Below are 13,333 nucleotides of genomic sequence, written 5' to 3'. Positions count from 1 at the left end.
TCATTTAAATGCAAAACCCATCATTAAAAGTCACTTTTAGGGGCGAAAAACAGCCTCTGTCCACTTCGTTAACAAACTGATACGCAAATGGACAAAAGTGTGATTAAAGCATTTGCGGGACCCCAGCGAGCTCCAGACCATGTGCATTGAAAAGTGTGATTAAAGCATATGCGGGACCCCCGCGAGCTCCAGACTATGTGCATTGTGTTGTTGACCACCGTGAATGATAAGACCCATCATTTAAATGCAAAAACCCCCATTAAATGTCACTTTTAGGGGGAAAAAACAGCCTCTGTCCACTTCGTTAACAAACTGATAGGCAAATGGACAAAAGTGTGATTAAAGCATTTGCGGGACCCCAACGAGCTCCAGACCATGTGCATTGTGTCGGGGACCCTGGAGAATGATAAGACCCATCATTTAAATGCAAAACCCACCATTAAAAGTCACTTTTAGGGGCGAAAAACAGCCTCTGTCCACTTCGTTAACAAACTGATAGGCAAATGGACAAAAGTGTGATTAAAGCATATGCGGGAGCCCAGCGAGCTCCAGACTATGTGCATTGTGTCGGGGACCCCCGTGAATGATAAGACCCATCATTTAAATGCAAAAACCACCGTTAAAAGTCACTTTTAGGGGCAAAAAACAGCCTCTGTCCACTTCGTTAACAAACTGATAGGCAAATGGACAAAAGTGTGATTAAAGCATTTGCGGGACCCCAGCGAGCTCCAGACCATGTGCATTGTGTCGGGGACCCTGGAGAATGATAAGACCCATCATTTAAATGCAAAACCCAACATTAAAAGTCACTTTTAGGGGCGAAAAACAGCCTCTGTCCACTTCGTTAACAAACTGATAGGCAAATGGACAAAAGTGTGATTAAAGCACTTGCGGGACCCCAGCGAGCTCCAGACTAGTTGCATTGTGTCGGGGACCCTGGAAAATAATGAGACCCATCATTTAAATACAAAAAACACCATTAAAAGTCACTTTTAGGGGCAAAAAACAGCCTCTGTCCACTTCGTTAACAAACTGATAGGCAAATGGACACAAGTGTGATTAAAGCATTTGCGGGACCCCAGCGAGCTCCAGACCATGTGCATTGTGTCGGGGACCCTCCGCAATGATAAGACCCATCATTTAAATGCAAAAAACCCCATTAAAAGTCACTTTTAGGGGGAAAAAACAGCCTCTGTCCACTTCGTTAACAAACTGATAGGACAATGGACAAAAGTGTGATTAAAGCATATGCGGGACCCCCGCGAACTCCAGACTATGTGCATTGTGTCGGGGACCCTCCACAATGATAAGACCCATCATTTAAATGCAAAAACCACCGTTAAAAGTCACTTTTAGGGGCAAAAAACAGCCTCTGTCCACTTCGTTAACAAACTGATAGGCAAATGGACAAAAGTGTGATTAAAGCATTTGCGGGACCCCAGCGAGCTCCAGACCATGTGCATTGTGTCGGGGACCCTGGAGAATGATAAGACCCATCATTTAAATGCAAAACCCACCATTAAAAGTCACTTTTAGGGGCGAAAAACAGCCTCTGTCCACTTCGTTAACAAACTGATAGGCAAATGGACAAAAGTGTGATTAAAGCATATGCGGGAGCCCAGCGAGCTCCAGACTATGTGCATTGTGTCGGGGACCCCCGTGAATGATAAGACCCATCATTTAAATGCAAAAACCCCCATTAAAAGTCACTTTTAGGGGGAAAAAACAGCCTCTGTCAACTTCGTTAACAAACTGATAGGCAAATGGACAAAAGCGTGATTAAAGCATATGCGGGACCCCGCGAGCTCCAGACTATGTGCATTGTGTCGGGGACCCTCCACAATGATAAGACCCATCATTTAAATGCAAAAACCACCGTTAAAAGTCACTTTTACGGGCAAAAAACAGCCTCTGTCCACTTCGTTGACCAACTTATAGGCAAATGGACAATGTGTGATTAAAGCATTTGCGGGACCCCAGCGAGCTCCAGACCATGTGCATTGTGCCGGGGTTCCTCCACAATGATAAGACCCATCATTTAAATGCAAAAACCACCGTTAAAAGTCACTTTTAGGGGCGAAAAACAGCCTCTGTCCACTTCGTTAACAAACTGATAGGCAAATGGACAAAAGTGTGATTAAAGCATATGCGGGAGCCCAGTGAGCTCCAGACTATGTGCATTGGGTCGGGGACCCCCGTGAATGATAAGACCCATCATTTAAATGCAAAAAACCCCATTAAAAGTCACTTTTAGGGGCGAAAAACAGCCTCTGTCCACTTCGTTAACAAACTGATAGGCAAATGGACAAAAGTGGGATTAAAGCATATGCGGGACCCCCGCGAGCTCCAGACTATGTGCATTGTGTCGGGGACCCTCCACAATGATAAGACCCATCATTTAAATACAAAAAACACCATTAAAAGTCACTTTTAGGGGCGAAAAACAGCCTCTGTCCACTTCGTTAACAAACTGATAGGCAAATGGACAAAAGTGTGATTAAAGCATTTGCGGGACCCCAGCGAGCTCCAGACTAGTTGCATTGTGTCGGGGACCCTCCACAATGATAAGACCCATCATTTAAATACAAAAAACACCATTAAAAGTCACTTTTAGGGGCGAAAAACAGCCTCTGTCCACTTCGTTAACAAACTGATAGGCAAATGGACAAAAGTGTGATTAAAGCATATGCGGGACCCCGCGAGCTCCATACTATGTGCATTGTGTCGGGGACCCTCCACAATGATAAGACCCATCATTTAAATGCAAAAACCACTGTTAAAAGTCACTTTTAGGGGCGAAAAACAGCCTCTGTCCACTTCGTTAACAAACTGATAGGCAAATGGACAAAAGTGTGATTAAAGCATATGCGGGAGCCCAGCGAGCTCCAGACTATGTGCATTGTGTCGGGGACCCCCGTGAATGATAAGACCCATCATTTAAATGCAAAAACCCCCATTAAAAGTCACTTTTAGGGGGAAAAAACAGCCTCTGTCAACTTCGTTAACAAACTGATAGGCAAATGGACAAAAGCGTGATTAAAGCATATGCGGGACCCCGCGAGCTCCAGACTATGTGCATTGTGTCGGGGACCCTCCACAATGATAAGACCCATCATTTAAATGCAAAAACCACCGTTAAAAGTCACTTTTACGGGCAAAAAACAGCCTCTGTCCACTTCGTTGACCAACTTATAGGCAAATGGACAAAAGTGTGATTAAAGCATATGCGGGAGCCCAGTGAGCTCCAGACTATGTGCATTGGGTCGGGGACCCCCGTGAATGATAAGACCCATCATTTAAATGCAAAAACCACCGTTAAAAGTCACTTTTAGGGGCGAAAAACAGCCTCTGTCCACTTCGTTAACAAACTGATAGGCAAATGGACAAAAGTGTGATTAAAGCATATGCGGGAGCCCAGTGAGCTCCAGACTATGTGCATTGGGTCGGGGACCCCCGTGAATGATAAGACCCATCATTTAAATGCAAAAAACCCCATTAAAAGTCACTTTTAGGGGCGAAAAACAGCCTCTGTCCACTTCGTTAACAAACTGATAGGCAAATGGACAAAAGTGTGATTAAAGCATATGCGGGACCCCCGCGAGCTCCAGACTATGTGCATTGTGTCGGGGACCCTCCACAATGATAAGACCCATCATTTAAATACAAAAAACACCATTAAAAGTCACTTTTAGGGGCGAAAAACAGCCTCTGTCCACTTCGTTAACAAACTGATAGGCAAATGGACAAAAGTGTGATTAAAGCATTTGCGGGACCCCAGCGAGCTCCAGACTAGTTGCATTGTGTCGGGGACCCTCCACAATGATAAGACCCATCATTTAAATACAAAAAACACCATTAAAAGTCACTTTTAGGGGCGAAAAACAGCCTCTGTCCACTTCGTTAACAAACTGATAGGCAAATGGACAAAAGTGTGATTAAAGCATATGCGGGACCCCCGCGAGCTCCATACTATGTGCATTGTGTCGGGGACCCTCCACAATGATAAGACCCATCATTTAAATACAAAAAACACCATTAAAAGTCACTTTTAGGGGCGAAAAACAGCCTCTGTCCACTTCGTTAACAAACTGATAGGCAAATGGACAAAAGTGTGATTAAAGCATTTGCGGGACCCCAGCGAGCTCCAGACTAGTTGCATTGTGTCGGGGACCCTCCACAATGATAAGACCCATCATTTAAATACAAAAAACACCATTAAAAGTCACTTTTAGGGGCGAAAAACAGCCTCTGTCCACTTCGTTAACAAACTGATAGGCAAATGGACAAAAGTGTGATTAAAGCATATGCGGGAGCCCAGCGAGCTCCAGACTATGTGCATTGTGTCGGGGACCCCCGTGAATGATAAGACCCATCATTTAAATGCAAAAACCCCCATTAAAAGTCACTTTTAGGGGGAAAAAACAGCCTCTGTCAACTTCGTTAACAAACTGATAGGCAAATGGACAAAAGCGTGATTAAAGCATATGCGGGACCCCGCGAGCTCCAGACTATGTGCATTGTGTCGGGGACCCTCCACAATGATAAGACCCATCATTTAAATGCAAAAAACCACCGTTAAAAGTCACTTTTACGGTCAAAAAACAGCCTCTGTCCACTCGTTGACCAACTTATAGGCAAATGGACAATGTGTGATTAAAGCATTTGCGGGACCCCAGCGAGCTCCAGACCATGTGCATTGTGCCGGGTTCCTCCACAATGATAAGACCCATCATTTAAATGCAAAAACCACCGTTAAAAGTCACTTTTAGGGGCGAAAAACAGCCTCTGTCCACTTCGTTAACAAACTGATAGGCAATGGACAAAAGTGTGATTAAAGCATATGCGGGAGCCAGTGAGCTCCAGACTATGTGCATTGGGTCGGGGACCCCCGTGAATGATAAGACCCATCATTTAAATGCAAAAACCCATTAAAAGTCACTTTTAGGGGCGAAAAACAGCCTCTGTCCACTTCGTTAACAAACGATAGGCAAATGGACAAAAGTGGGATTAAAGCATATGCGGGACCCCGCGAGCTCCAGACTATGTGCATTGTGTCGGGGACCCTCCCAATGATAAGACCCATCATTTAAATACAAAAAACACCATTAAAAGTCACTTTTAGGGGCGAAAAACAGCCTCTGTCCACTTCGTTAACAAACTGATAGGCAAATGGACAAAAGTGTGATTAAAGCATTTGCGGGACCCCAGCGAGCTCCAGACTAGTTGCATTGTGTCGGGGACCCTCCACAATGATAAGACCCATCATTTAAATACAAAAAAACACCATTAAAAGTCACTTTTAGGGGCGAGAAAACAGCTCTGTCCACTTCGTTAACAAACTGATAGGCAAATGGACAAAAGTGTGATTAAAGCATATGCGGGACCCCGCGAGCTCCATACTATGTGCATTGTGTCGGGGACCCTCCACAATGATAAGACCCATCATTTAAATGCAAAAACCACTGTTAAAAGTCACTTTTAGGGGCGAAAAACAGCCTCTGTCCACTTCGTTAACAAACTGATAGGCAAATGGACAAAAGTGTGATTAAAGCATATGCGGGAGCCCAGCGAGCTCCAGACTATGTGCATTGTGTCGGGGACCCCCGTGAATGATAAGACCCATCATTTAAATGCAAAAACCCCCATTAAAAGTCACTTTTAGGGGGAAAAAACAGCCTCTGTCAACTTCGTTAACAAACTGATAGGCAAATGGACAAAAGCGTGATTAAAGCATATGCGGGACCCCGCGAGCTCCAGACTATGTGCATTGTGTCGGGGACCCTCCACAATGATAAGACCCATCATTTAAATGCAAAAACCACCGTTAAAAGTCACTTTTACGGGCAAAAAACAGCCTCTGTCCACTTCGTTGACCAACTTATAGGCAAATGGACAAAAGTGTGATTAAAGCATATGCGGGAGCCCAGTGAGCTCCAGACTATGTGCATTGGGTCGGGGACCCCCGTGAATGATAAGACCCATCATTTAAATGCAAAAACCACCGTTAAAAGTCACTTTTAGGGGCGAAAAACAGCCTCTGTCCACTTCGTTAACAAACTGATAGGCAAATGGACAAAAGTGTGATTAAAGCATATGCGGGAGCCCAGTGAGCTCCAGACTATGTGCATTGGGTCGGGGACCCCCGTGAATGATAAGACCCATCATTTAAATGCAAAAAACCCCATTAAAAGTCACTTTTAGGGGCGAAAAACAGCCTCTGTCCACTTCGTTAACAAACTGATAGGCAAATGGACAAAAGTGTGATTAAAGCATATGCGGGACCCCCGCGAGCTCCAGACTATGTGCATTGTGTCGGGGACCCTCCACAATGATAAGACCCATCATTTAAATACAAAAAAACACCATTAAAAGTCACTTTTAGGGGCGAAAAACAGCCTCTGTCCACTTCGTTAACAAACTGATAGGCAAATGGACAAAAGTGTGATTAAAGCATTTGCGGGACCCCAGCGAGCTCCAGACTAGTTGCATTGTGTCGGGGACCCTCCACAATGATAAGACCCATCATTTAAATACAAAAAACACCATTAAAAGTCACTTTTAGGGGCGAAAAACAGCCTCTGTCCACTTCGTTAACAAACTGATAGGCAAATGGACAAAGTGTGATTAAAGCATATGCGGGACCCCGCGAGCTCCATACTATGTGCATTGTGTCGGGGACCCTCCACAATGATAAGACCCATCATTTAAATACAAAAAACACCATTAAAAGTCACTTTTAGGGGCGAAAAACAGCCTCTGTCCACTTCGTTAACAAACTGATAGCAAATGGACAAAAGTGTGATTAAAGCATTTGCGGGACCCCAGCGAGCTCCAGACTAGTTGCATTGTGTCGGGGACCCTCCACAATGATAAGACCCATCATTTAAATACAAAAAACACCATTAAAAGTCACTTTTAGGGGCGAAAAACAGCCTCTGTCCACTTCGTTAACAAACTGATAGGCAAATGGACAAAAGTGTGATTAAAGCATATGCGGGAGCCCAGCGAGCTCCAGACTATGTGCATTGTGTCGGGGACCCCCGTGAATGATAAGACCCATCATTTAAATGCAAAAACCCCCATTAAAAGTCACTTTTAGGGGGAAAAAACAGCCTCTGTCAACTTCGTTAACAAACTGATAGGCAAATGGACAAAAGCGTGATTAAAGCATATGCGGGACCCCCGCGAGCTCCAGACTATGTGCATTGTGTCGGGGACCCTCCACAATGATAAGACCCATCATTTAAATGCAAAAACCACCGTTAAAAGTCACTTTTACGGTCAAAAAACAGCCTCTGTCCACTTCGTTGACCAACTTATAGGCAAATGGACAATGTGTGATTAAAGCATTTGCGGGACCCCAGCGAGCTCCAGACCATGTGCATTGTGCCGGGGTTCCTCCACAATGATAAGACCCATCATTTAAATGCAAAAACCACCGTTAAAAGTCACTTTTAGGGGCGAAAAACAGCCTCTGTCCACTTCGTTAACAAACTGATAGGCAAATGGACAAAAGTGTGATTAAAGCATATGCGGGAGCCCAGTGAGCTCCAGACTATGTGCATTGTGTCGGGGACCCCCGTGAATGATAAGACCCATCATTTAAATGCAAAAACCCCCATTAAAAGTCACTTTTAGGGTGAAAAAACAGCCTCTGTCCACTTCGTTAACAAACTGATAGGCAAATGGACAAAAGTGTGATTAAAGCATTTGCGGGACCCCAGCGAGCTCCAGACCATGTGCATTGTGTCGGGGACCCTCCACAATGATAAGACCCATCATTTAAATGCAAAACCCACCATTAAAAGTCACTTTTAGGGGCGAAAAACAGCCTCTGTCCACTTCGTTAACAAACTGATAGGCAAATGGACAAAAGTGTGATTAAAGCATTTGCGGGACCCCAGCGAGCTCCAGACTAGTTGCATTGTGTCGGGGACCCTCCACAATGATAAGACCCATCATTTAAATACAAAAAACACCATTAAAAGTCACTTTTAGGGGCGAAAAACAGCCTCTGTCCACTTCGTTAACAAACTGATAGGCAAATGGACAAAAGTGTGATTAAAGCATTTGCGGGACCCCAGCGAGCTCCAGACTAGTTGCATTGTGTCGGGGACCCTCCACAATGATAAGACCCATCATTTAAATGCAAAAACCACTGTTAAAAGTCACTTTTAGGGGCGAAAAACAGCCTCTGTCCACTTCGTTAACAAACTGATAGGCAAATGGACAAAAGTGTGATTAAAGCATATGCGGGACCCCGCGAGCTCCAGACTATGTGCATTGTGTCGGGGACCCTCCACAATGATAAGACCCATCATTTAAATGCAAAAACCACTGTTAAAAGTCACTTTTAGGGGCGAAAAACAGCCTCTGTCCACTTCGTTAACAAACTGATAGGCAAATGGACAAAAGTGTGATTAAAGCATATGCGGGAGCCCAGCGAGCTCCAGACTATGTGCATTGTTTCGGGGACCCCCGTGAATGATAAGACCCATCATTTAAATGCAAAACCCCCCATTAAAAGTCACTTTTAGGGGCGAGAAAAGCCTCTGTCCACTTCGTTAACAAACTGATAGGCAAATGGACAAAAGTGTGATTAAAGCATTTGCGGGACCCCAGCGAGCTCCAGACTAGTTGCATTGTGTCGGGGACCCTCCACAATGATAAGACCCATCATTTAAATACAAAAAACACCATTAAAAGTCACTTTTAGGGGCGAAAAACAGCCTCTGTCCACTTCGTTAACAAACTGATAGGCAAATGGACAAAAGTGTGATTAAAGCATTTGTGGGACCCCAGCGAGCTCCAGACCATGTGTGTCATTGTGTCAAGGACCCTCCACAATGATAAGACCCATCATTTAAATGCAAAAACCACCGTTAAAAGTCACTTTTAGGGGCAAAAAACAGCCTCTGTCCACTTCGTTAACAAACTGATAGGCAAATGGACAAAAGTGTGATTAAAGCATATGCGGGAGCCCAGCGAGCTCCAGACTATGTGCATTGTGTCCGGGACCCTCCACAATGATAAGACCCATCATTTAAAGGCAAAAACCACTGTTAAAAGTCACTTTTAGGTGCGAAAAACAGCCTCTGTCCACTTCGTTAACAAACTGATAGGCAAATGGACAAAAGTGTGATTAAAGCATATGCGGGAGCCCAGCGAACTCCAGACTATGTGCATTGTGTCGGGGACCCCCGTGAATGATAAGACCCATCATTTAAATGCAAAAACCCCCATTAAAAGTCACTTTTAGGGGGAAAAAACAGCCTCTGTCCACTTCGTTAACAAACTGATAGGCAAATGGACAAAAGTGTGATTAAAGCATATGCGGGACCCCAGCGAGCTCCAGACCATATGCATTGTGTCGGGGACCCTCCACAATGATAAGACCCATCATTTAAATGCAAAAAACACCGTTAAAAGTCACTTTTAGGGGCAAAAAACAGCCTCTGTCCACTTCGTTAACAAACTGATAGGCAAATGGACACAAGTGTGATTAAAGCATTTGCGGGACCCCAGCGAGCTCCAGACCATGTGCATTGTGTCGGGGACCCTCCACAATGATAAGACCCATCATTTAAATGCAAAAACCACCGTTAAAAGTCACTTTTATGGGCGAAAAACAGCCTCTGTCCACTTCGTTAACAAACTGATAGGCAAATGGACAAAAGTGTGATTAAAGCATATGCGGGAGCCCAGCGAGCTCCAGACGACTATGTGCATTGTGTCGGGGACCCTCCACAATGATAAGACCCATCATTTAAATGCAAAAACCACCGTTAAAAGTCACTTTTAGGGGCAAAAAAACAGCCTCTGTCCACTTCGTTAACAAACTGATAGGCAAATGGACAAAAGTGTGATTAAAGCATATGCGGGAGCCCAGCGAGCTCCAGACTATGTGCATTGTTTCGGGGACCCCCGTGAATGATAAGACCCATCATTTAAATGCAAAACCCCCCATTAAAAGTCACTTTTAGGGGCGAGAAAAGCCTCTGTCCACTTCGTTAACAAACTGATAGGCAAATGGACAAAAGTGTGATTAAAGCATTTGCGGGACCCCAGCGAGCTCCAGACTAGTTGCATTGTGTCGGGGACCCTCCACAATGATAAGACCCATCATTTAAATACAAAAAACACCATTAAAAGTCACTTTTAGGGGCGAAAAACAGCCTCTGTCCACTTCGTTAACAAACTGATAGGCAAATGGACAAAAGTGTGATTAAAGCATTTGTGGGACCCCAGCGAGCTCCAGACCATGTGTGTCATTGTGTCAAGGACCCTCCACAATGATAAGACCCATCATTTAAATGCAAAAACCGCCGTTAAAAGTCACTTTTAGGGGCGAAAAACAGCCTCTGTCCACTTCGTTAACAAACTGATAGGCAAATGGACAAAAGTGTGATTAAAGCATATGCGGGAGCCCAGCGAGCTCCAGACTATGTGCATTGTGTCGGGGACCCTCCACAATGATAAGACCCATCATTTAAAGGCAAAAACCACTGTTAAAAGTCACTTTTAGGTGCGAAAAACAGCCTCTGTCCACTTCGTTAACAAACTGATAGGCAAATGGACAAAAGTGTGATTAAAGCATATGCGGGACCCCAGCGAGCTCCAGACCATATGCATTGTGTCGGGGACCCTCCACAATGATAAGACCCATCATTTAAATGCAAAAACCACCGTTAAAAGTCACTTTTAGGGGCAAAAAACAGCCTCTGTCCACTTCGTTAACAAACTGATAGGCAAATGGACACAAGTGTGATTAAAGCATTTGCGGGACCCCAGCGAGCTCCAGACCATGTGCATTGTGTCGGGGACCCTCCACAATGATAAGACCCATCATTTAAATGCAAAAACCACCGTTAAAAGTCACTTTTAGGGGCGAAAAACAGCCTCTGTCCACTTCGTTAACAAACTGATAGGCAAATGGACAAAAGTGTGATTAAAGCATATGCGGGAGCCCAGCGAGCTCCAGACGACTATGTGCATTGTGTCGGGGACCCTCCACAATGATAAGACCCATCATTTAAATGCAAAAACCACCGTTAAAAGTCACTTTTAGGGGCAAAAAACAGCCTCTGTCCACTTCGTTAACAAACTGATAGGCAAATGGACACAAGTGTGATTAAAGCATTTGCGGGACCCCAGCGAGCTCCAGACCATGTGCATTGTGTCGGGGACCCTCCACAATGATAAGACCCATCATTTAAATGCAAAAACCACCGTTAAAAGTCACTTTTAGGGGCGAAAAACAGCCTCTGTCCACTTCGTTAACAAACGGATAGGCAAATGGACAAAAGTGTGATTAAAGCATATGCGGGACCCCCGCGAGCTCCAGACTATGTGCATTGTGTCGGGGACCCTCCACAATGATAAGACCCATCATTTAAATGCAAAAACCCCCATTAAAAGTCACTTTTAGGGGGAAAAAACAGCCTCTGTCCACTTCGTTAACAAACTGATAGGCAAATGGACAAAAGTGTGATTAAAGCATATGCGGGACCCCACGAGCTCCAGACTATGTGCATTGTGTCGGGGACCCTCCACAATGATAAGACCCATCATTTAAATGAAAAACCACCGTTAAAAGTCACTTTTAGGGGCAAAAAACAGCCTCTGTCCACTTCGTTAACAAACTGATAGGCACATGGACAAAAGTGTGATTAAAGCATATGCGGGACCCCCGCGAGCTCCAGACTATGTGCATTGTGTCGGGGACCCTCCACAATGATAAGACCCATCATTTAAATGCAAAAACCACCGTTAAAAGTCACTTTTAGGGGCCAAAAACAGCCTCTGTCCACTTCGTTAACAAACTGATAGGCAAATGGACAAAAGTGTGATTAAAGCATATGCGGGAGCCCAGTGAGCTCCAGACTATGTGCATTGTGTCGGGGACCCCCGTGAATGATAAGACCCATCATTTAAATGCAAAAACCCCCATTAAAAGTCACTTTTAGGGGGAAAAAACAGCCTCTGTCCACTTCGTTAACAAACTGATAGGCAAATGGACAAAAGTGTGATTAAAGCATATGCAGGACCCCCGCGAACTCCAGACTATGTGCATTGTGTCGGGGAACCCCGTAAATGATAAGACCCATCATTTAAATGCAAAAACCACCGTTAAAAGTCACTTTTAGGGGCAAAAAACAGCCTCTGTCCACTTCGTTAACAAACTGATAGGCAAATGGACAAAAGTGTGATTAAAGCATTTGCGGGACCCCAGCGAGCTCCAGACCATGTGCATTGTGTCGGGGACCCTCCACAATGATAAGACCCATCATTTAAATGCAAAAGCCACCATTAAAAGTCACTTTTAGGGGCGAAAAACAGCCTCTGTCCACTTCGTTAACAAACTGATAGGCAAATGGACAAAAGTGTGATTAAAGCATTTGCGGGACCCCAGCGAGCTCCAGACCATGTGCATTGTGTCGGGGACCCTCCACAATGATAAGACCCATCATTTAAATGCAAAAGCCACCATTAAAAGTCACTTTTAGGGGCGAAAAAAGCCTCTGTCCACTTCGTTAACAAACTGATAGGCAAATGGACAAAAGTGTGATTAAAGCATTTGCGGGACCCCAGCGAGTTCCAGACCATGTGCATTGTGTCGGGGACCCTGGAGAATGATAAGACCCATCATTTAAATGCAAAACCCACCATTAAAAGTCACTTTTAGGGGCGAAAAACAGCCTCTGTCCACTTCGTTAACAAACTGATAGGCAAATGGACAAAAGTGTGATTAAAGCACTTGCGGGACCCCAGCGAGCTCCAGACCAGTTGCATTGTGTCGGGGACCCTGGAAAATGATGAGACACATCATTTAAATACAAAAAACACCATTAAAAGTCACTTTTAGGGGCGAAAAACAGCCTCTGTCCACTTCGTTAACAAACTGATAGGCAAATGGACAAAAGTGTGATTAAAGCATTTGCGGGACCCCAGCGAGCTCCAGACTAGTTGCATTGTGTCGGGGACCCTCCACAATGATAAGACCCATCATTTAAATACAAAAAACACCATTAAAAGTCACTTTTAGGGGCGAAAAACAGCCTCTGTCCACTTCGTTAACAAACTGATAGGCAAATGGACAAAAGTGTGATTAAAGCATATGCGGGAGCCCAGTGAGCTCCAGACTATGTGCATTGTGTCGGGGACCCCCGTGAATGATAAGACCCATCATTTAAATGCAAAAACCCCCATTAAAAGTCACTTTTAGGGGGAAAAAACAGCCTCTGTCCACTTCGTTAACAAACTGATAGGCAAATGGACAAAAGTGTGATTAAAGCATATGCAGGACCCCCGCGAACTCCAGACTATGTGCATT

The sequence above is a fragment of the Notothenia rossii genome, assembly GCF_949606895.1.
Source record: "Notothenia rossii genome assembly, contig: scaffold_97, whole genome shotgun sequence".
Lineage (NCBI taxonomy): Eukaryota > Metazoa > Chordata > Actinopteri > Perciformes > Nototheniidae > Notothenia > Notothenia rossii.
The sequence above is the reverse complement of the archived record's forward strand: the minus strand, read 5'-3'. Positions refer to the sequence as shown.